The following is a 24,732-nucleotide window of genomic DNA, read 5'->3' on the forward strand; positions in this document are numbered from 1 at the left end:
TCTCTCTCTCTCTCTCTCTCTCTCTCTCTCTCTCTCTCTCCCCCTTCCTTTCTTTCTTTCATTTTCCTTTCTTCCTTTAACTATTTAAAAATTGTTTTTCCATGCAATTTACTTTGATCATAATTACCCCCATAAGTGCCCCCAACCCCCCGTCCTTCTCTTCCTCTCCCTCCCTATCTCCCCCTTCCTCTCTTCATTCCCCTTTCTTTTTAGGAGGATAAAAGAAAAACAATAATTTCAAGACTGCCACAGACTACCTATAAAGATTGTTTTGGAATGCTGAAACTCCTCTATTTCCTATTTGGGGTCATTCTCCCACCCCCTAACCCCGAACACCTAAAACTGATTTTCTCTCTGTTCCTCTTAGTATTTGTCATGAGAGGAGTTTGTGATTTCATGAACCCTCCATTCAGCTTGCAACTTCCTCTAAGCAAAAGGACAATAAATAAACAAGAAGATAAGACAGTCTCTTTGCTCGCCTGTCCCCTTCCTTGGAACTCTAGGACAACCAGAACTATGCTCTTCAAATATTCTTTGAATATTTTCCTGCGTTAGAATTTTCTCTAACTCAGTGAGTTTGAAGTCTGTGTAATAATAGATAGCAAGCAGGAGGCCCGCTGACACATGTGGATGTCATATTTTTATACATATGTGTGTATAAAAATTTTTTGTATGTAGGTGTGTACATATACAACAGTACAAATCACAATATTTTTCCCAGCACTTTTGGTAAACCAATCTTGTTAGCTACAGTGATGAAGGTTGCAAGTAATTCTGTCGACAGTTCTATGAAAAAAAAAGTGACCTCCTTCCCAAGGACACTTGGCCGGGCCTGAGTTTGAGTGTGTATGTGTAGCCCTGCACATGTGCGTGTGTGTGACTGTTTTCTGAAGATCTGACAAGGCTTCTCGATCATTTCCTGGTTTTGAGGCCGACCCTCGGCCATGCACACAGCCCCCCTCTCTGAACTGTTATTATTCTGTCTTGAGGCCTTCTTTGGACAGGATGTTGCTTCATTTCCACCTTTTGTCTCCGCCTGAATGTGAATGATGCTCTTTCAGCAATATCCAGCCGCCTAAACTCCCTGCTGTTGCCTTACATAAATATACAACACCCGTCTCGCCCTATAACTCACTTCAGGCCTGGAAAAATAGTGACTTCCTTTATTGGTCCGATTCTCTGGCAATTCCCAACAGCTGTATGTTCGCACCTCAGAGGATCCTTATCTTCAGCTTTCCATTTGTCTCAGCACTATTCCTGGGGATTGCCAATAAAAATGATTCCCATTTTTATAACCCCTGAGAACACAGGAGCAGGCTTTCCAGAGAAACCATGTCCTTCCACCATCCCCCGAATAAACAAACAAACCAAACCTCGGGACTACTTAAGAAAAAGGTGCATTTTGTCTTCAAGAGAGATGACCAAAGGAGCCCAGTGCATGGGGACTCAGTAAAACGTGGAGTGTGGTCCCTAAACACATTAATTATGGTCAAGAAAATCTGTGTTTATTTCCCTCCTCATGAGAATAAATTGGGAGCTACAGCATGTGATTGTTAAAATAACACGTGTTTAGAGGTATATTCAGTATCCACTATGTAGGAGGCTTACATCTCTATAGGTTATTATATGTTATTCCCTATGCTTTATCAGTTCATTTATTCATTTTTCAGTGCATCTGAATTCAGGGTTATTTTAGAACACATTGTGGGTGGGTCTGTTGACTTTGCTCTATGTCTGAGATATAGAAAAGAAAGACATGCACTTGTGAAGCTGAAATCACTATTTGTTTTAAAGCAGTCTCATCAATAAAGAGTCTTTATTTAATTAGATCCGATAGGCCTGAGCTTGGGCTCTGCAACGTTCTGATGTGGGGTTTGGGGTAAGGGACATCATCATAAAGCTGAGCCCCAGTTAGTCACATCTGTTAAACAGAGACCAACCCCCCCTCCCTAATCTGTTAAAACTCAGAAAGTGAAACTTACTAAAAATCGAAAGGCTCTAGCCTGCCTGAGAGATGGGAGTCATATTAAGTCTTTGCTCCATCAGGATAAAGTTCTGATCCTGACAGACAAGTCTGAAAGAAAAATGTCCAGAAGGGAAAGGTAGATGTGTGAGACTACACTACAAAGTGACTGTGCCCAAGAATGAAAGAGCAAGAATATTAACCACTCACATGCCAAACTGCATCCACCAAAAGTACAGTTGCTGGGGGGGGTGGGGGGGGCAGAGGGCACCAGTCAATTAGCTCCTCTGTTTCTGATCCTGCAGTTCTCTATAGCAGGAGGAAAGGGGCCTGGTGAACCTGTGAGCAAGCAGGCTTGCTTGGGCACTCACTTGCAATAATTAGCAAATAAGTGTGGACTTATTTTCCTGCTTCTCCTCTTCCTACCTGACTTTTACTCCAAAGCATGAATGATAGTCTTGCAATTGACTTCAGCTGTGCTCCACACATTAAGCCTGCTCTGAAAGACAGTTTCAAAACAAACAAAAAATCTTCCACTTAGCATGGGTGCAAACATAAAGGTCCAGGTAAACTCTTCGCTCTAGCTCTCTCTGTTTGGAACTGTGTAAGAAGGCTGACGTTTTATACCAGCTCTCCCCAAGTCTTTCAGATTGGACCCACAGCTCCAAAACCGTCCCTCTGCAGGAGAGCTGATGTCATTTTCCATGCAACATCATTAATAGCAGCCCGGAGTATTGCGTTGTCATTACCTCAAGCAGCTGTGGAAAGAACTTAACATTTTCTCAGGGTCAAACGTTCCCTTCTCAGTGGGGAAATTTTTCTGCTCTAAATGAAATGTTACGAAATACATTATTTTTTTCCCCCAGCAAGCTTTGCACCATCGAGAGCTGTTTTATTTATCTGACTGTTGTGAGTGTTGTAAAACATGCTGTCTCACATGGTAACACAAGCTCTTTTTAAGAGTGTGCCCTGAGTATTTGCAATTGTTATCGGGCCCAGATGTATCCTCCTGTCAGCTTGAAGCTCTGCTAGTTGGCTCAGATATACAGAATGTAATTATCTCAAAGGCCTTCATGCTAAGTGTGCAGAAGCATATGACTGAGGATAACCACTGGCTCTCTCCTGCCCACCCACTGTCCTCAAAGAACCTGTGACAAAGAGTAAAACTTACTGTTTATGGATTCCAAAGCTATTCAGAATAGGACAGACCTAGGTTTTCATAGAGCTTTGAATGAGAAGGAGTCAGTCAATATTGAGCTGAGGGAAAGAGACATTTTTAAAAAGAAGAAAAACTAGAACCAGAAATAGATGGGCTTAGAGGGTCTCTGAGACAGAGAGAGAGAGAGAGAGAGAGAGAGAGAGAGAGAGAGAGAGAGAGAGAGAGAATAGTTCACAGCTATCATTTAAATTAGACACTGGAAAGCTAGTCTCTGAATAGTTTGCTTTCTTCTTTCCTCCAGACCCACAACTTTCAAATGTAAGTCCATGAAAACCCATAATCGGGACAGGTGACATTTCTAAACCCATGGTTTGCTTCAGGAAGGGGGGGGGGAGAGTCATGGACATGATGAAAAAAGTCAACCTGCACAGGAGGCAAGCAAGGAGAGGTGTGGGCTCAGCCAACCTGATTTCCTAAGACCACCAATCAGTATTGTAAACTGGGGAAAGGGTTGAAAAACAACAAAACCAAGAAATAGCACACACGGATGAAGGCAGCACAATTCCTTCGTGACCCTTGCTGGGAATCACTTTATGCCCTGAAGCATGAAATTTGATTGTAATTATTTTAGCTTGCTTGGCTACATATGTTATTGATGATCTTTCCTAAAAAGCAGCAGCCTTCTAGAAATCCTGCCACAGTACTTGACTCAAAGACCTGTAAGGTATCCATAATAGAAAATAAACCGTGCGGGCATTCTCTATCGATTGCTTCACGGGAACTTGCTTATCCTGAAGTGTGTGTCCCCAACTTTCTACATCACTGGGGTAGAAAAGCAAGGTGACAGTTCCCAAAGTAAATATTTATGAAGTGTGCAACAAACACATAGTTTATTGCTCTGAAATTCCATGTGTTTTAGAACATACGAAGCTCAAGTAGACATTTTGGCCCATAGAGAGTAAATATGAAAGCTGGCTACCTTGCATGTATGAGTTGAGACAAAGAGTCATATGGTAGAAATGATGGATATGCATATGCAGATAAAGAAGACCATCCATCTATATGTATCAGCTAAAAAGACATGGCAATTTTCCATTTCTTCATTTTTCCTTCTTACGGAACATATGAGTAGGCTTACCGGGTATGTCCATCAGTGATAAATCGGTCAGATATACCAGGGAATGCTACATACTAATTCCCCAGGGCATCCAATCTCTGAACAGCAAAAGGAAGGCTCATAGCATACATAAGCTGTTGGGTATATGCATTATTTTTCATTCTGTCTTCATACGAAACAGCTTTGCAGGTAGATAGGCAGAGAAATTCCTTTTCATAATTCAAGAAATCTATGTCTAGGCTTTATGCCATGCCACTGGGCCTTTGAAAGTTTTTCAGTTTATTCATTGGAAGGAAGCCTAATTGATACTGAAGTCAGCCTTGGTGATATTATGCACCTCCCTCTTCTTGCTCTGTTGAAAGCATTTAATTCAGAAGTTCTGGTGGCTATGGCCATATTTCTTGATTTCCCATTATGTCTGATGTCCAAGGAATTAATGCAAACCTACTATGTGTTGTGCCCCTAGGCACAACTCTGCAGAAACAAAAAAAGCACTACACTTGCAAGGCTTTTATACTCTTAGATGAGATCAATATTTTAAACACACACACACACAAAAGCAGGGAATTCATGCCTATGCCTCCAAGAAATATGAAAATGGAACAGTGAGAAGAAGCTCAGAGACAAGGCCCAGAAGACGAGGCCCTTAGCCAGGGCTGGGAAGGAGAAAGGGTTCCTAGGCAGACATTGCTGAAACAGCTTTGCGGATTCTGTAGGAAGCAAGCAATCTAGTTAAACAGAAGGCATCTCGCAGAGAAGAAAGCCCTCTGTTAATGGCGTGCGTTTGAATTTGCTTAGAAGTCTGAGGTTTTCATTCAATGACTAGTAAGACAGTAAGTTCAAGAAATCTAGAGGAAACTTGGTTCCATGTGTCTTTCCTCCCAGTAGAGATAGGCAGATCTCTGAGAGCTGAGGCCAACCTGATCTATGAAACAAGTTCCAGGAACACTGAGGACCACACAGTGACTGTCACAAAGCAAAATAAAATAAAATAAAATAAAATAAAATAAAATAAAATAAAATATTTTTTAGACAGTAGGGGCACACATTTTTAATCCCAGGACTGAGGAGTTAGAGGCAGGTGTATATCTCTGTGAGTTCAAAGCCAGCCACGTCTACCTAGAACTCAGTACTAGTCCAACTGAATTCCAGGTCAGTCAGAAGAACTGTGTGAGGAACCCTGTCTCAAAAATAATAAAAATAATTAATTAAAATAAAAAACAGGGAAAAAGAAATCGGTTTCCTGTGTTGATGCACGGACATTTCTTATCTTGAGGTGTTCCTTCCTTGACTCCACTGTGACTGTGTTTTTTGAATTTGTAAGACTCACTTATTTTATTACATGTGTACAATTGTTTTGCCTGCATGGATGTGTGCACACCATTATGTGTGTCTGGTGCCCTTGAAAGTCAGAACTCTCTGTGAGCTACTCTGTGGGTGATGAGAAGGGGCCCCAGGTCCTCTGCAGAAGCGCTTTTACCACTGAGCCATCTACCCAGTCTTCCACCGTGATTTTTTTTCTCCAGAATCTGTTCCAGAGCCCACGAGACAACTTTGTAAAGTCACTGAGAAACTTGGGAAAGGATGAGCTACTGTATCACAAAGGGACCTCAGGTTAAGTCCAGGGTAACAGGTTAAACTGTGAATAAATGGAAGAGAGTTCTGACCTAAGAGCATAATAGTCAGAGAAAGGGATGGGAGAGAAGTTAGAGAATGCAGAGGAAAGAGGAAGGATACCCTTTCTCAGTCTGTTTCCTGGATGATTTAAAACCACAAATGCCGAAGAGGCATGGCAGTGCTCAGAGGCCTGACGGTAGGGAAAGAATGAGGAGGGAAGTGGAGAAAGTTCACACATCTTTCTATGCTCGGATACCCTGCTTCCTTTCCTTCCCTCCCGTTCCCACCTGACCAGATTTAGCAAGCTCTCCCACCTCCCCTTATGAGATAATTCCCCCCCTGCAGCCTTTGTTCTGCAAAGTCAACACGGCTTATGAAAATCAAGTTGTATTCTGTATATTTAATACATCATCTCTAAGGATAATCATTCTGGAATCTGAACTTGTTTCTGTTATCTGGCTCCACTTGACAATGATTTATGAACCAGAAAACAAGACAGCTTCATTTTCATAAAGCAAACGGAACCTTCTGGGCCAGGAGGAGCTGGGAAACTTGTTTTGACTAGGAAACTGAAACAAACATGACATAAAAGTCAATACGACGGCACCACTGGGCTCTCATTTTACAAAATAACTTTTTTTTTTCCCCACACTCCAGCAGGATGACAGCTGAGATGTTACATTCTCAGGTAGCAGTTTTTATCTTGGCTAATTACCCGCCCAGTGTGAGGATGAAGGACCCTGGAAAATGGAAATAAGCACATGACAATCATCTCTATAGAAATGTCACACTCATTCTGCAATCGGGAACTTTAAAATGTTCAAAGGCAATATTTTGTAGTTTCTATTAAGCATCCTTAATCCCTTAAAGATGAGATGAAGTGATTTGGTAGATTCACGGGCATCATTCACCATCAGATAATGGGACTGAAAAATGAAAATTTATAATATAATTTAATAATGTATGTGAACCACACTGACCAGTGTGAATACAGACTTGTGCCCACATATACATTTAACATATGCATCATTATAATAACAATCTTTTGTCCATTCTTGGTATCTTGTGGATAAGGACAGTACAAGAGAGGATTCATAGGGACGGGCCACAGTTCTTTCCACAGCTATAACTTGGAGTAAGTTCTCTTTTCCCAATTAGTTTTCTCCTTTGTATGATGATGATATGAAAGTCAAGTTTTGCTGAGAGAGGAAATTATGGGATATCATGGGACATTATGGTTTTAGTGCCTTCTGTTGTTTTTGGTGGCAAGTTCAGCTCAGCAGGGGGCATGGGGTGCTGTCACCTTCTTCCATTTCTTTTTGGGTAACAGGACAAAGACAGAAGCAATACAAATACCACAAACACTCCAAGATGCAGGACTGAAAAGATTTCTCTAAATACCCTCAAATTTTGCAACGACGGTGACCTTCCAGTTACATCCTAAACACACCTGGGGAGAAACAGGATGGTGGTGCCTTAAGTGTCTCATATGGTCTGGAAATTGTCCTCCAAAGAGACAGGGACATAGAACAATGGACATTCTAATAGACTACATCTGGCTAACTTAAATTGATTTAAAATCATAATCTTTGCTCATACTGGTAACTATTAAGTACTTATGAAAATATTACACATAAAACACTTGAGGATTGATTATAATTTCCAGATTTATTATATAATCTCTGCATAGTTTTGATTTACATCTCATGCTACAGGGATACATTTTTACTTGCAGAATGAGATGTACAATTTAGAAAACTTCCCATTTCTGCATATATTAAGAATACTAATTGGTCATTGTCAGAATACTGTTGTCATTTCTTAACAAGAAGAGAATAGAGCTGATTTTTTTTTGTATGTGTATGTCACGGCCACCACTTCTCGACTTCTATTTATCTAATTGTTACTTTTAAATTTTAAAAATTTATACTAAAAGATGCATGCGTTGCATTGTGCAATTTGAATCACCTGTGTTTTGAGCGTGTCATTATTCTTTTGTTGCAAGATTAATAGGAAGCATGCTACCAATCCATTCTGCCTTCTCTCTCTCACTGATATGTTCCCATTTTATCTCTGCACATTCGGGGTAACACCAACTTGAACAGTGCCATTTGCAACTCTCTTTCTTTCTTTCATTTCTTTTCTCCTTCATATAGATCTGCCCCACCAATATGGAATGTTGATCTGCTGGTTTTCAGTGTGATACAAATGGACCCATCCATGTGTTTCCATGGGTCCCTCTTTCAGCAGCGCTTGTAGATGCTCACACCCTTGACTGGCCTCCTCTTTCCTCCACTGTGCAGATCTTGTCCATTCTGGGTACACCTTGCTCTATTCCATTCTGCTATAGGTGAGCCTGTGTCTTTTTCCAGCTGTAGGCTATTCTGCATAGTGCTGGGCAGAGACACAAGACTTTTCACAGGTTTACATCTGTAGAAGTGAAATTAACGTATTAGAAGGGAAACAAATTTACCAGTGATTAGATAATATTTAACAGTTGCCCAAGATGATTACATCAATTTATTCTCTATTCAACATTAGATTTAAGTCCCCTTGTCCTCCATCTTGGCTAAGTCAAAATAACGAGCTTATTCATTGAAATAAAAAGGGAACATTTCAATCTATGGGCAATTAGTCATCAAGAGGAAATTTTGATTGGAAGAAGATGGTTCAATGGGTAAGAGCACTTCTGTGAGCATTAGGACCTGAATTCAGAGTCTGAACATCAACATAAAAAGCAGGGTGTGGTCATTTACATGACTGTAACTCTTGTGCTATGGGGACCAGGGTGTGAAGGCAGGGCAACTGTTGGGGCTTGCTGGCTGCTCCTTTCAGGTGAGCTACCTATCTGAAGAGAGAGTGACCCAGCAGGGCACCCAGACATCTCCCTCTGGGGCTCCTCAGTTAATTAACTCCACATACCTACAGTTTGTTTGTTTGTTTGTTTGTTTGTTTGTTTTTAAACATGAAAAACAGCATCAAAATGCTCCGTTTGGGTTTTGGCAAGAATCATCTATCTTTGAAAATGCCCACAGTCTCTCAGTCTCTCGAACATCTCAGTGTAGAGGTAAACTGAAGCAAGGATGAGGCGAACTGAAAGCTGGTGAGTGCTTCCCTGCACCAAGGCTCATTTGGGCTTTTAGGGGGAAGAAACTGACAGGATTTTTTTGTTTGCTTGTTTGTTTTTGTTTTTGTTTTTGTTTTTTTTTCCTGGAGGGAAGACAGCAGTCACTCAGAGGGCATAGAAAACATCAGTGAGGAGAAAGCTTGCTCCAAAGCCTTTACATAGGTCTCTGTGGATAGGCAAGCCAGGGCAAGTGAATCATTCGGAACCAGATAGCTAAAATAGTCTGCCAGTCTCTAAGAGACAAAAAGGGGTGGTTCTGAGCCCCTGACTTCCTGTCCCTTAGACAAGTAAGGCAGAAGGAAATAGCCCACTGGAGTGAATGTTCTGTGAATGAGTTATATGTCTAAGCTCCTGCTGGGGCAGGCTTTCTCTAGACAAAATAGTGCTTGTCTCCTGTTTTCTTAAGATATTGAACAAGAGCAACAGGGAGGGCTTGTGATTCCTTAATGCAATTTTCTAATCCTTGGACTTGACAGCTTTTTAATTTCTTTTATATTTTTGATTGGTAAACAGCATAGTATGACGATCTGGTATATATTGTAGTCAGCCTGATAGGGTGGTTAACATTTCTGTTTTCTTAAACATCTATCTTTCTCATGTGTTGGAATCCTCTGAGTGTCCTCTCTTCAGGTTCTCTGAGAATATGTAGTAAATTTGATTACTGGATGTTCCCCATATGCTTGTCGGTCATCTGTGTAAACTATAGTTATCTACAAGGCTGTACTGTAGAATTTCTTCATCCATTGCCTGTGTTAGCTAACAATCTTAGATCCTCCAACTATGCCTCCAACATCCTCTGGAGAGTGTTATTCTGCTTTCTCTGCCTTTGTTTAGTTGTCTCAGAGGAAGATGTCGCATTGGCCGCTCAGTCCCCAGGTATTTCATTTAACATAATATCCTTCCATGAATCCATGCTATTGCCAATGGCAGGTTTCTGTAGTACATTCCAGATGCCCATCTATTGCAGATATTTGCACCATCTTCTTTTTCTAATCACCGTCCGCGGACATCGTGAGGCTGCTGAACTGAACTGCAGTAAATATTTTACAGCAGTTGTCTCTCACACAGTTTTGCTCTCTTGCCACATATAACCAATGGCAGGAACGCTGGTGGCCCTATACCTCCCCTTGTGTAGAGAGCCCCCACGCTCCCTTCACATACATATGCACTAGTTTATAATGTCACCACTGCGGATGAGTCCCATTTCTTGGCATCCTCACAAAAAGGGTTTTTTAAATTATTGTTTATTATTATTATTATTCAACCTCCTTCCCTAGCCATTCAACTTTGTGGGCGCTCTCTCTCTCTCTCTCTCTCTTTCATTAAAATCGTCAAGACTAATGTGCTGCCTAGAACACGGTTAACTTACCACGGGCTACAATTTTACGGTGTTTCTTCTCCCACCAGATAACGATCATGACCAGTTCCATGGCTAAGGGTTGGGATTCATGCTCAATTGCCATTGCTATGCTGGGATTTGGTCCAACTTGAGTTTTCACAAGTCTTGTGACTGTTATTGTGACCTCTCTGAGACCCTATTGCAGTTGCCCAGTTTTGTCCACAGTATTGCTTCCAGTAGCCATCTACCTTTTCTGACTCTTACACTCTTTCTCCTCCTCCTCTTTCTCCTCCTCCTCCTTCTGCAATGATCCATACATAAGCCTTTGGAGCAAGGGATGTGAGACAGATGCCCCATTCAGGGATAAGCATTCTTTACTCTCTTAGTCTCTGCACCTAGGCCATTCGTGGGTCTCTGAATTAATAACCATCTACTGCAAATAACAGATTTAAAGAAGAGGATGGAGATGCAGTGATCCATGGGTATAATAAGTCATTACTTTTTCTTGTTTTTATAATTATTCTGAGATGAAGTGCTAGTTCCTGGCTGGTCTGATTTGTACTTGCCAGATAATTAGTAATGGCTGAGTATTTTCATTACATAGCTTGGTCATTTGTATATTTTCTAACAAATTTTCAAGATATTAAAGCATCTTTCTATAAAGAAGATTGTTTTTATAAAATGACACACACACACATACACGCAACTTGGCAGATATTTTTCACATAAATCAACTGTTATAACATTAGTACATTGAATCTAATTCATAATGACTTCTTCAATAAACACGTGGGATGGTTTTCTGAGTAGCCATGTGACTGGTGAAGAATAGTCTGGAATCAACAGATATGAAGAACCTACCCATGCCAACTAGGCTGATTTTACATCATTGTACAGATTACTAGTTTCCCTTCAGAGGAAGAAATATAAAATAGTCAAGGGTCATTGGCTTAGGTCCTTCTGAGGTGACTAGACCCCTCTGAAAAATAGACAACTTAATCATTTGTACTACAAAGGAAAAAAATAATCATAGCCAGTTGTCTTGACTATAAGAATAGACAAGAATATGAGAATAGACAAAAATATGAGTTTGATCTCAACCTATCCTCTTGTTCAGGTAGAGAGATGATCTCAAATTTTCTGTTTGGCAAAATTCTGCAAATACAATAATAATATAGGACTTGTTAGGTTATTTCTAAAAAAAACAGAACTATTAAGTTGAAAAATATAAGTTGATAGTTATCTTGGGACATCTATATCGCCTAGGAACTAAAAGATCATACTCAGAGATGAAGAAGAAAAATGTCTAAATTCTTCCTCCACTGCTATTAACTTTGTATTCCCTAAATAATATTGAGTCTGTGAGAGAAAGATCAAGCATTTTTCTGTTTGTGAGGGGCATGTGTGTGTGTGTGTCTGTGTGTGTGTGTGCGTGTGTGTGTTGTCATGATTGTGCAGGTAGTGCTGGGTACAAATGGACAGAAGATAAAGGAGGGCATCAGGTGTCTGGGTCTCTCCCTCAGTCTGAAGCTACTGTCTCCAAACACAATTCTGGAGTTACAGAGAAGTGTATGGGCACCTTTGGGTTTGGGGGATTTGTTTTAATGTACATGGTAGAAATTTAATTTCAGTTCCTCATGTTTGCTCAACAAGTACTCAACTCACTGAGCAATCCCCTCCCCTTTCCATCCACTCTGAGTAATACTTGTAAATGACTAATGATGAACATTGTACACTCATTAAAATAAGTTCTCATCAGATATTTCAGATTGCTGAGTAGTGTGCAGTTACCGACAGAGAGCATAGTGATCTTGCCTTGAGATAGCCAAATAGAACTGTTCTGTGAACACTGAACTGCAGATGTATCAATAAGAAAGAAAGTGACATGTCTTTGTTCTTCTAACAAGACACAGGTGTGCATCTTACCAAGCAGCCCATGTGACAACAGGGACTGGTCTACCCATTTGTCCAGTCCTGTCACTGATAATTTTTCATTGCCTACTGTGTCTTGGGCTCTAAGTCTGGGGCAATGATTCCCTTCCATCTCCCATTTGAAATGGGAGAGGAAGGCATGTTTCCAGGTAACTAGAAAATTGGAGCAACTGATGCTAAATAATCCAGTCTGATAATGCTTCCCCCATGATGGGGGGGCTGTTTAATGTGAGCTCATGTACGCAAGAAAAGTTTCCATCTTTAAAATTACAAAACAATTTCATTAAAAATTTACAGGAGATTAATATAGTTCACTTTGTGTGTGTGAATGTGTGTGTGTGTGTGTGTGTTCACATATGTATCCATCCCCACTGGTATAGATATACTGCTGTCCTTTTGGCAATAATTAAATTTCTGTAATCAAAGTTAGATATAAAACTATTTATAATGTTTGTAGGGTCTGTATCCTGTTTAAAAATGAGTTGGAAACTGAATTTATACTATATTATCATTATAACACTCACAAAAGAAGTATATGTTTGTTTTTGAAATTTCAGACTCAAGAAACTATTGCACTGTTCAAGAGACTCGGGGTTTTGCCTCTGGGTTTACTTAAGCAATATAGACAGACTGTCTCATGTCAATATGCTTATCACTAAAATAGGAGGAAAGCTAGCAGGGCTTACCCAAAATAAGTCCTGTTTAAATGCACCATGAACCATCGCCTAGATTACAATTGGTGCCAGTTTACACATACACAGAGATGGAGATGCAGACATTTCAAAGGCCTCTGATTTAGGTCTTGCCTGTCTGCAATGTTACTGTAGAGTGCTGGTTTTGACCTAATCCACTTTCTCCTGCAGGTGCCCGCCTGAGGTCTATGGGCAAGGCAAGTCACAGAGAAACCCTCTAGCACATAGCCGATAACTTAAGCAGGCAGGCAGCAAGATTACCCCCTCAAAGCCATTCATTATGTGTTTTCAATATCCTCTAAAAGGGTTGCCCACCCCTAACTGCATATTTATACATATTTACTTACTAATCAATAAAGGAAAATGGCTGCATTATTTTGATTAAAATATCAGACCTACGTGTTACTATAAAATCACGTTTAAGAAGCCAGAAAAAAAAAAGAGGAGATAGCAGTCCGTGTAACCCTCCAGCCTATGATATACGGTATTTCTAGGCTGTGAGGAGAGCAGACACATTAAGAAAATAGTGCTAATGATATTAAAGTACTTTACAAGGCTTGTTACTAGGAGCTGACAAACCTGTCAAGTGTATAATGTAAGAGGCTATCGTAACGTTCTCAGAAAACCATACCTCTACCCCATTTCAGTGCAATCTCCTAATAATGGAGTTGCTATAAATTCTAGCCAGCAATGGGACGGAGCCGTGGCTTCTCACCCCAATGTGAGGACATGATAAATATAAAAGAAAATGGCTGTCAGTTTTGGCGCCCGAACCTTATTACGAAGGCTTAATCTTACTGGCCTCAGCACCTTTTATCACCGCCTTGTTATGCGCTGATGGCTTTTTTATTTGCTGAGAGATGGAGGATGTGTCATTTGATGTCCTTTTATGTAGCCACTGCTCTGTCCTCTCAAGAAAAAAAAAAAAAAAAAAAAAAAACATTTTATATGTTTATTACAGTAACCGATTAAATACAAGACCCACACTGTTGGCTTAGGTACTGAGGATTGAGGGCTCAACAGGGTCTGTATTTAAATATGTCATGATGAGTATTTATGCGAATGGAACTCAAATAGGAAATTAATTTCTTCTCAGCACCGGAACCGACACCTACCTAATGTTTGCGATTGTTTATTCTTGCTATTATTTGTTATTGGCATTGGTCATTCACGGTTCCAAGGTCAGCCGGAAATCTCAGCTCTCCCTTTGCTCCTTGCTGCAGACGCTCTGCTAGGAAGAAAGAGACCAGACAAACAGGGGCCAGGGAGAGCTCGGCTCAGGCTCAATCTGCTTGATCCTTGAGATGTGATAGATTGCAGTTATCTAAATATTAGTCTGAATATCTCACAGCTCACTTCCCGTCTCCTTCGTTTGTGGCCAATGAGAGTTTGAATGTCGCTGGGAACACAAAACCTGCTGGGACTTTTATCTTTGGAAGCACTGTAAAGTGACAGCTTCGGAGACTTTAAGGGAACCGAGCATTCCTGAGCTAGTTTCAAGTTGCAGCCAGAGTCTTCAACACAAGGTCTTATCTTCAATTTCTGCCCATAAAAAGAAGGGACTCTCTCAGTTTTTACACAGAGAGGACTTGGACATCATGTCTGTTAAGTCTTCCTATTGAAAAACAGACTCCAGAAGTAGGAAAATCACAGTTTTAGCGTGTGTGTTTGTGTGTGTGTGTGTATTCTTGTACATGAGCATATGTGAGTGAATTCATGCAAGCATGCAGGTATGTATGTATTATGTATGTATATATGTATGAATGCATATATATGTATGAATGCATATGTATGAATGATTGTGGAGTCTAGAGCTAAACATGTGATGTCTTCCATAGTAACTCTCCATCTTATTTTAGTAGGATGATCCAGAGTGACTCTCCCACTGATCAGGGTAGGCTGGTTAGCTCTACTGAGTGCCTCGTCCCCACTTGTGGTCACTGCCACCCTACTATTGGGATCACAGACAAGTGCACACAGCCATGCCCAGGTTTTTACACACTTAATAGGGATCTGAATGCAGCTATTCATGTGTATTTGGCTAACACTGTGCCCACTGAACCCTCTGCCCAGACCTGAGATCGCTAGCCCTATGGTGAGGGTGGAACCTGAACTGCCTCAGTGCCATTTCCCCACTCAGTAGAGACTCAGCCTCACTCAAGGTTTTTGCAACAAAGTCAAAGGCCAAATGGACACAGAGGTTTATTTACCTATACGGTGTAGGAGATTTTCAAATTGGTATCTCCACTCTTGACCTATGTGTGGTACATGCCCAAGAAAGTAGGTGTGTCAAACAGGTTGAATTGATTTTCTAATAAAAGTTGAGTTTTACCACCATGGTCTTCCTTTCTGTAGCTGTATCCAACCAAATAACAGATACAGGTGGTATTTTTGACATGATGACATTTTACTAAAGGAAAACAATTATCTAGCAGTTTGGGAACTGTATTGTCACAGACCCCATCTCTCCTTTTTTTGTTTTATACTCAAGTGTGTATGTTTGTTTGCTGGGCATGTATGTATGTATGCAAGACTTTTCATGCTTTTGGGCACTCTATTTTGTGCATGTGGAGGCCCAACATTCATGCCAGAAAGCATCCTTGATATAATTCTTCATCTTATTTGTTGAGGCAGAGTTTCTCTATCAAACCCAAAGCTCACTTACATGGCTAATCTTATTAGCCAGCATGCTGAAGAACCCCTGTGTCTGCTTTCTAAAGATGTATTTGCAACCAGGACACCACATTCACCATGGGTTCAGGGAATCCAGTCTCTAGGCTTCATGCTTGAGTGGCAAGCACTTTAACTACTGAGCCACCTCCTCATATCTCTCCTTCTTTGTGTTTGTGTGTGTGTGTGTGTGTGTGTTCATACGCATGCACTCCCGTGCGTGTTTTTGTTTTGATTTGTATTTAATTATCTAAGAAAGTTGCCTAAGTTGGACAGAAATCTTTTAGGTTCTTGGCTATGGGAAAACATAGAGACTCTTTTACAAGTTTTTTTTTTTTCTTTTTCTTTTTAGAAAATGAAAGAACCTAAATACTTCCAGGAATACACCGTTGTATGTGGGTTGAAAAGCCTCCATCATTTTCTTTGTTCTTTGTACCTTGACTTTTCTCTATGATGCTCTTAGGTGAGTATTTATGCTTGAAATATAGACACGGCAGGAGTGGGCACAGACAGCCCCTCCCGTGATTGTGCTTGTAATAAGCCCTATGTGATTTGCCACTGCACCAAGAAAAAGCTGATGAAAACCCCAACACTTCGGAAGAGGCAAATTGCATGTCTGGAAATTTAATTAAAAAGGAAATAGCTGTCCCTGTATAAAGGTTGGTGGTTCCCTTCACAATCCTCTTTACAAGTATGCTCATCTCTACAAGTACAAAGAGCACTTACCAGAGGCAGCTAAGCATGCTTGGGAGTGAGACAAAGCAGGGAGATCTGAGCAATCCTGAGAGGCTGCTCAGCCACCTCTAACCCCACCCCAACCTTTCAGTAAGGGTTCAACTTCTCTTCTAGCCCACTACCCAGCAGAGATAGTGGAAGAGAAAAGTTATTAGGATATGGGGGAAGTGGACCTCTTCAGAAATGGTTCATTGGGGGAGAACTTGATCTTCTTTGGCAGCAGTTCAGTCTCATAGCAAATACTAAATATGATCCAGCAGCTGCAGACCAGTCAGTCCTCTAGGCAGGCAGACACCAACCAAACCAGCCACTGTAGTCCAGGCCTTCAACAAGCAGACACCAAGCAGCTATAGTTCAATCCTGGAAAAAAATCTATCAGGCTCATCAAAGGGCATGAGGCAAGGACCTGGAAGAGGCAGCTGTCATAGGAACCCCATGAGCCATTCTTGAGTGAGTTCTCTCAATGGCAGTGTTACTACAAGTTGAGCTAAATAACTGTGTAAGATGAACCAATACGTGAGTGTCTTTAGTGAAGAATAGCGAGGTAGAGCAGACTGAACCAAGGCTCAGTGCTTTTCTTCCACAGTCTGTGGGGTTATATTTATACTCCTTCATCAAGTGTCCTTTCATGTGTCTGCTATATCAAAACATCCTTTCACCTGCATGCCCGGCAAGACATTTGACATAACTAACTTTACAACAAACTAGAATGCTCAACTTAACCGACCTCTACTCTATCTCCTACTCCAGACCACTACTGGCCAGCCCAAGTAATACACTCATACTGAGCAAAAACATCTCACTGACTGTATCCATGCATTCCTCAACCTGAGCACCAGCAATCATAGTAATATCCAAGTCTACCAGTTGGATATTACAGTGGGTGGTTTTCACTGACCTTTAGATGTGTGCACATGTGACATCACCTGTGTGAAGGTTGGAGGACAACCTCAGGTATCAGCTTTCACACCCCACCTGCTTAGCGACTCATCATCATTGCTGATACCATGCTAGCTAGCCCAAGATCTGTCAGGAATTCTCCTGTCTCCACTTCCCATATTCCCATGGAAGTTTTGGGACGACAGATAGGTGAAATCTTCACTGGTTTCTCATGAATCCTGAGGGTCCAACCTCCAGACCTTCCACCTGTGCACAACAGCTTCTAAGCACCCTTCGGGATCCACAACCCTTTCTTTCTCACCACCACCTCCCATGGCAGCTGCAGCAAACATGCTCTAGTCCCTATTATACAAAGGGATGGAGGTTAGGGTTGCATTGTGAAATACAAGATGCCTAGCTGCCTTTGAATATCAGAAAAAAAAAAACAGACATTTTAAGTAGAGGTATATTCCAAATGTTGCATAGGGCATTTTACTATGAAAATTATTTGTTTTCTATGATATGTATCCTGGATAATGTGTGTGTGTGTGTGTGTGTGTGTGTGTGTGTGTGTGTGTGTGTGTGTGTCACAGCTTCTTTGTGGAGATAAGTTAACAATTCATGGGAACTGTTCCCTCCTTGTCCTAGATGGGTCCAGGGGACTGAACTCGGGCCATTGGCTTGAAGGAAAACCCCTGTGGTCACTGAGTCATGTCACCAGCTTGATACTTTAGATTTTTATTTTCTAAACCTGTAAACCTTAAATAAGGGTGAAGGAAATATTCATCAATTAGTACAAGCAATAATGAGCAGAATTGCTAGCAGACACTATTAGATTGGCTAATATTCAGTATGAATCAGTATGCACGTATTAACTCCTTTAACATTGACAATGTGAGATGATTCTTCACATTTACTAAAGGAGAAAACTCAAGTGTCTGAGAAGCAAGTAACTTTCTCAGGCTAACACTGGTGCCAAGTAGTTCATGTACAGATTTTATGGTATGACCTGGGGTTTCAGGCTCTATGTGTGGAGTTCCTATCAATTGCATGCTTCAGGTAACTGGGTTGAGGTTCTAACTCACACTTTGCAGACTTCACACTGCAGAACACAACCTGTGCATGCCCTGCGTGTGCTAAGCGAGTCTGTTCCCACCCGAACTGCTTGCTGGAGATGGTGGTGACAAGGGTATCATCACAAATGGCCGTGGCCTGTTACTCACCACGTGAGGACTCAGATGCCGAGGAAGAAATGCCTAAGGAATCTGTCGAGGTCCTGGGGGATGCAAGCTGTGGCAAGACTGAGCCTACAGCAGAGTTCACAATAAAAAGGAAAACAAAACTCTACCTAGAGTTGTGTCCCAAATCAAGTGGCTAAGCAAAGAAGGTGAGCTGGGAAGTGAGCAGGCAGGAATGGAAACACCCTTACAACTGTTACACATATGCATCCTAAGAGAGAGCTTGAACTGATTTCTTCCTAAGCTCTAGGATGTTTGTCCCGTAAACTACTGACACGGCAATGTAGGATTCCCATATACCTACACTATGTGGACACATGGTACTCACTGTTTCTCGTGGGTACAAGTAGGTTCTCATGACTTGCTTATCAGCACAGCCTAGAAGTGGCTAAGGTGTTCATCGCTGAGCGCTAGCTTTGCAGGCCCCCACTATGTGCTTCTCAACTTGCTCAATGAATTGAAAGAATGCACTTTTTTCCTTCCATCTTATGTAACAGCCCCTTTTGAAAATGCCATCACTCTTGATGACACTTCTTTCCCAGCCTCAAGCTCGAAGGGCATTTGGAAAAGCGTTTCCTCCAGAAATCGAACTTTCATGTTCCTGATCTCCACTGTTGCATGGCACTTGAAGTCAAGAGGGAAATTAGCATCTCTGGAGGAATTACCACTGTAGCAAAGTCTTAATTACCCTGTTGTGACTACCTTGTAGTCACATGACTAATACCATGGTCACACATTCACAAGAAGAGAAACAGTGACAGGGATGCTAAGTGGCTTCTTTTATGGCTGTTTATCCGAAGAAGGATAAGACCTTCTCCCATTCGTAACTATATTACAACAGAATGAAAAGTACCCCACCCAAGTTAAGGCAGGAGTACTTTATAACAAAGAGACATCAGATAGTAGCTAAGAGATTCCGTGGTTATCTCCCAGGTCCACTTCCATCCCACCAAGGTTATAGTTCAGCTGTGAAGCTGGAAGCAGAGATACAGGAGGAAAATGTTGAAAAAGTGAAGAAGGAGTTCTCCATGTCAGGGCTCAGATCGGACAATTACAGGTTTCTAATTTTCCTTTTTGACAAAGTTCGGCCCAAAGAAACACGTTTATTTGTTGAATTTAGAGTAAATACAACCACAACACTGGGTTTAAGCTCAGTCTTTGGTCCTCAACTTCCATCTTGGAGGATGCTACACCACAGTCGACTTGCAGCAGCAGGAAAGTTAGAAAGAAGCTACTGTTGATTTCACACCAGTCTTCTCTGTGCAAACATGGCATGGATCTGGATTAGAGAAAGCTATGCATGTACTCAAGGTCTCTATGAAAACTCAAGGAGGGACATCTGAACTCCCACAGCATCCACTAGAAAACAGCAAATACCAAAGGTACTGGGAACACACCTCAAACTTAGAGCCACAGAACAGTAAAGGTAACAAACATTGTGAGAAAAGACTATACCAACCAGAATGTACCAGTGTTTCCTGAGAAACCCTTTGCATATGTTAGGCTGCAATCTAGTGGAATAGGAATGGGTTTTTGTGCTGATAGTCACATAGGTGGGAAGCCCAGAATAGATACGTAGCCCGAAAGACTCAAGGTACCATGGGTACACAGAGCTTCTATGACAAAAATCACTGCTGATGATGTGGCAGATCCAAACACAGAAAAGGGAAATGAAGGGCTAGAGATAGTTCTTAGTTGTTAGTCTGCTTGTCTATTATGCAAAAAACAAACAAACAAACAAACAAACAAACAAAAAACCTGAGATTCATCCTTAGCATGCCATACATCTGATGTGTTAGTACAAGTCTCTAATCCCAATACTCAGAAAGATCCAGAGGTTCAAGGTCATCCTCAGCTATACCTTGAGTTTTAGCCTAACCTGGGATGGAAAACAAAACAATAGAAAAAGAAATACTGGTTGAAAGAAAGAAAGAAAGAAAGAAAGAAAGAAAGAAAGAAAGAAAGAAAGAAAGAAAGAAAGAAAGACAAGGGAGGGANGNANGGAGGGAGGGAGGGAGGGAGGGAGAGAGGTAGGGAGAGAGGAAGAAGAAAGGTAGGTAGCTGACTGTGTCTCCTCAAAATGGGAGACATCTAAAAGACATATTGTTCTAAAGCTCTTACATGACATAGCCTAGCCCTAAGTTAGAGCACATGGTGAAGCTGTGTAACTGAAATGACCTGATTACCCCTATACTCTGTCCCATCTTATCTATAACACATAGGGAGCAAGACTCAGTGAGGAAAATAAAACAAATTAACCCAAAACTAAAGTGTATCTACTCCACCTCTGACTTGTTGAGCAACCACCAACTGAACCAAATGTCTATTTTGTAATATGTGCTACATGAGAGAGTTCAACACACTAAAGGTAGCATTTTATCTGAACTTTAAATGTGATCTGTAGATGAGGAGACACCAGAGCCAGAAGACAGGAGGGAGCTGCAGACTGCAAAATGTTGGACAGAGGGTATTTGGAGACGAGAAAGGAATGAAAATTTCAAACCAAATTTGATTGATTTTGGCTAGGAATTCCATACTAGGGCATGGGCTAGTTCTTTAAGAGACTGTGTAGGCTAGAGCTTTAATAGCTGTGATTGGATGAGACCTAGCTATATACCACAGAAGTTATATTCCTAAGTTATATAGCTTGGTTTATTAACATACTGTTAGGTTCATTACACAGGAACCCAAGTATGGACAAGTTCAGTCGAACAGCCTCATGCTTATTTAATTTAACAGGTATAGATGTGAATTAAAAAGATGCTGAATTATTTATGAGTCAAGCGTTGACTGAGTCAAGGAGAATGGGAAGGAATGATTTGCAAATTACTCATACAGATAGCTTTTAAAAGATCTTGTGAGCACATGGAGAGAGTTCTGCTTTGAAGTACCCTGCTCCACACCATGTCCTTTTTATATGTAGGGCTGTTCTTGATGGGCGACTCTGATATAAATATTTAGCCCCAGGTTTCTTTCATTTGAAGGGTGTGTGTGTGTGTGTGTGTGCATGTGCTTGTACACATGCGTGCCTGTGTGCATATGTGTATGTGTGTACACATCAATAATACTTGTTACCTGATGTGTTTGCTGCAAATTAAATTCAGTTCCTCTGCAAGAGCAGTATATGCTCTTAAGTGCTGAGCCAACTCTTCATGCCCTAGGCCTCATGTTTAAAATCTTTGAGAAGAAATATCAAAGAATCTGGTACAAAGAACCTGCAAATGAGAAAGTAGAGGAGATATCCCTGTTTAACCCAAGCATGGAGAGGTTAAGACTGACTTTGTATCCTTTCATCTCTGCCTTGAGCATTCATTCTTACAAACCAGCTTTCTGGAAGTGTGTTCTAGCACTTCCAAGTTTCATCCTGCATCTCAATCTTGCTTCGCAGTCACCATCCGTGTGTGAAAAATTCCAGTAGAGACACAATATATATTGCACATAACATATATGTGAAATTGTGATTTACATATTATTCACAAATTTAGCAACTTAATACTACAGATATTTTATCTTACAGTTCTGGTAGCGAGAAGTCTGAAATAATAGGACTCCCTGAGTTACAGTCAAGATGCGTATCAAGATTTGTTTCTTTCTGGAGGCTCTTGGGCAATGAATTTCATGTTTGTGCCTTTCCAGCTACTAAATACAACTTATGTTCACAGACTCCATGCAGAAGGCCTGTAATGTGGGAAGACTAACATATCTCTCTGGTGACTTGCCTGCCCTTTACTTCAAAGAATCCCTCTGTTCACATCAAGCCCTTTCCAATAAGGATATATATATATATATATATATATATATATATATATATATATATATCAACTAACCAATAAAATAACTCCATATGGAAAGTAGTTTTCCTCTGTCATAAAGCAATATGTTCAAGAGTTTCATTCAGGTTGTGAACCTCTCTGTGAATCAAAGGACCATGATTCTGCTATCTGGATCCAGTCACTTTGTCAAGAGAAGTAAAGTAGATAGTGGATCAGCTTGGATCATTTCACTCCACCAACAACTATTGGAACCACATCATACCAAAAAGGAAAGTTTGGAGTCCACAAAAGAGAAGTCTGTTGTGTTCAAGAATGAAGGAAGGAGGAACCATGAAGAAGAAACAATTGTCCTATGCAGATTGATAGTTTAGTCAAAACACAATTTCAGACAACACTGGGGTACAAATTTCTCCGAAGGGAAAATGCAAAAGAAGACTGTGAGTTAACACAAATTACTTTTCTCCCTTGGGGACCTTGGCTAGTAGTATCTTTGAACATACAATAGGAACTATCATACATGAACTATGCTATAATGTCTGTTTATAGCTATGGCCCCCAAATAGCAAGAACAAGTATGTGTGTTATTATTAGAGAGGGGCTTGGAGAAAAGAGGTGGAGTGAAATGGATGTCTTCTATTAGATGATATGTGTGTTAGAAGTAGAGTACTTGGAAGAGGGAGGTTACAAGTTCTCAAAATGACCAAAGGATATTATATACCTTTGAGGGAGATTCACAGACTTTTGATGTGTCCATGTGACCATGAGGTGTCCCTTTGTGGAACCATCAGAAGAAAACCACTGAACACCACAACTTTCTGGCTACAGTCATAAAATAAGTTATTTGAAGATCGCAGCAACTGAATGCTTGTGCTATAAACGAAAGCAATCATTATATTATGAGAGACACATATTTCAGTGGGACAAGGGCAGTGTGCACGAGGCAACCAGGAACACATTAAGAACTTCCTGGATGGCATTTTAAAAGTGTGAGACCCAATTAGAGATGAAGCTGACATTGAGAATGGCAGCATGCTTGATTGAGTACGGAGATTCAAGATTTATCCTACCCACCTGGCCTATTGTATTTATCTTTTGGTACAGTTTTCAAAATGGTTTTTCATTCATTCTTGATTCATTTGTTTCTTATTGAAATCATTTGAGCCAAGCAGAACAATTGCAACTATCCCTTGTTGCAGATTCGTCATTTCATACTGCTTTGCTCATCGGAGTAATGTGACATCTCTACTTTACCCTGATTTTCTTTTTCCTTTATTGCTCTTCCATGCCCTTCTATCCTTCATTCTTTCTCACCCCCTGCCCTTCTTACCTGTATCCTTCTTAGATCAAGGTGATCTCTTCATCACATGGTGAGCTCCTGGAAGACAGAAACATGCATTTCTTGATTCGATCTGAATACTCAAGAGCAATGACTTTGTGCCTGTAGTGGACACAGAGATTAAGCTCATGGCTTGGTGGTCCACACTCACTTAAGAGGAAACTGAATAAAGGATGGAATCTAGTATACAAGAACATTTCAACAAATACAGTCGAAATATACTGTGGAAAACCCATGAGAGATGACCTCAGGGTGAATAAAAGTTGAAGAAATGAATCAATGAGGCCCAAATCACGAAACAGTTTGAATTTCAAAATAATATGGGTGGAAACATATCTAACTGCTAGCGTCAGGAAAGGCAAAGAAAACACAGTAAGAACTGGCAAGCCTAGACAAAAACCATTTAAAGGATTTCCAAATTAAAACAAACAAACAAAACATGACATGAGAGTAAGAAAAATAAATCTTATAAATTTGGGTTTTAAAAAAAAAAAAAACCATCGGGAAAGTACTGTATATTTTTTTGTTATGTGCACTCCCTGGTGCACATAACATGGAAATTATGATAACACAAAGCATCAGCTTTCTGTCAAAAACAAAAAAAACTCAAGTACAACAATAGTTAGGAAGACAAATAAGATACTGCCACACATCTTCCACTAAAAATAACTCCAAACTTTAGAGGACAAGCTCTATAAAATTCTATATATGGAATTTGCTTTGCAGAATACCTCAAGACATAAACAGACCTCGGCATTTTAAGCTTATTATATAAGTTTAATGTAAACTTGCCACTAAAATAATATTGTTAAAATCTCATTCAGCATAGGTAGAGGAGATAGAAGGGGGATGAGGTAGGAGAAAGGGAAGAAGAGAGAGAGAACAAATAAGCACAGAATAAACCCTCTTAATCTCAAAACAAGAAAATATCTAAACAAAGCATCTGTATACATAAATAGGCACACTATGAGCTAACACAGTCCAGCAGTGATACAGAGAGATAAGAAACAATTAGAGTGTGTCTCCAAAATGCCCCAAAGATGTAATACCAAGAAATCTGTTCAAATAATCTACTATTTTAAACAAACATTATCATTAAAGGGAGACCTCTCTACTAGCAGCAATAATATTTATAATTTTTTGCATAGCCTCACT

Source organism: Mus pahari, chromosome 1 (genome assembly GCF_900095145.1).
Source record: "Mus pahari chromosome 1, PAHARI_EIJ_v1.1, whole genome shotgun sequence".
Lineage (NCBI taxonomy): Eukaryota > Metazoa > Chordata > Mammalia > Rodentia > Muridae > Mus > Mus pahari.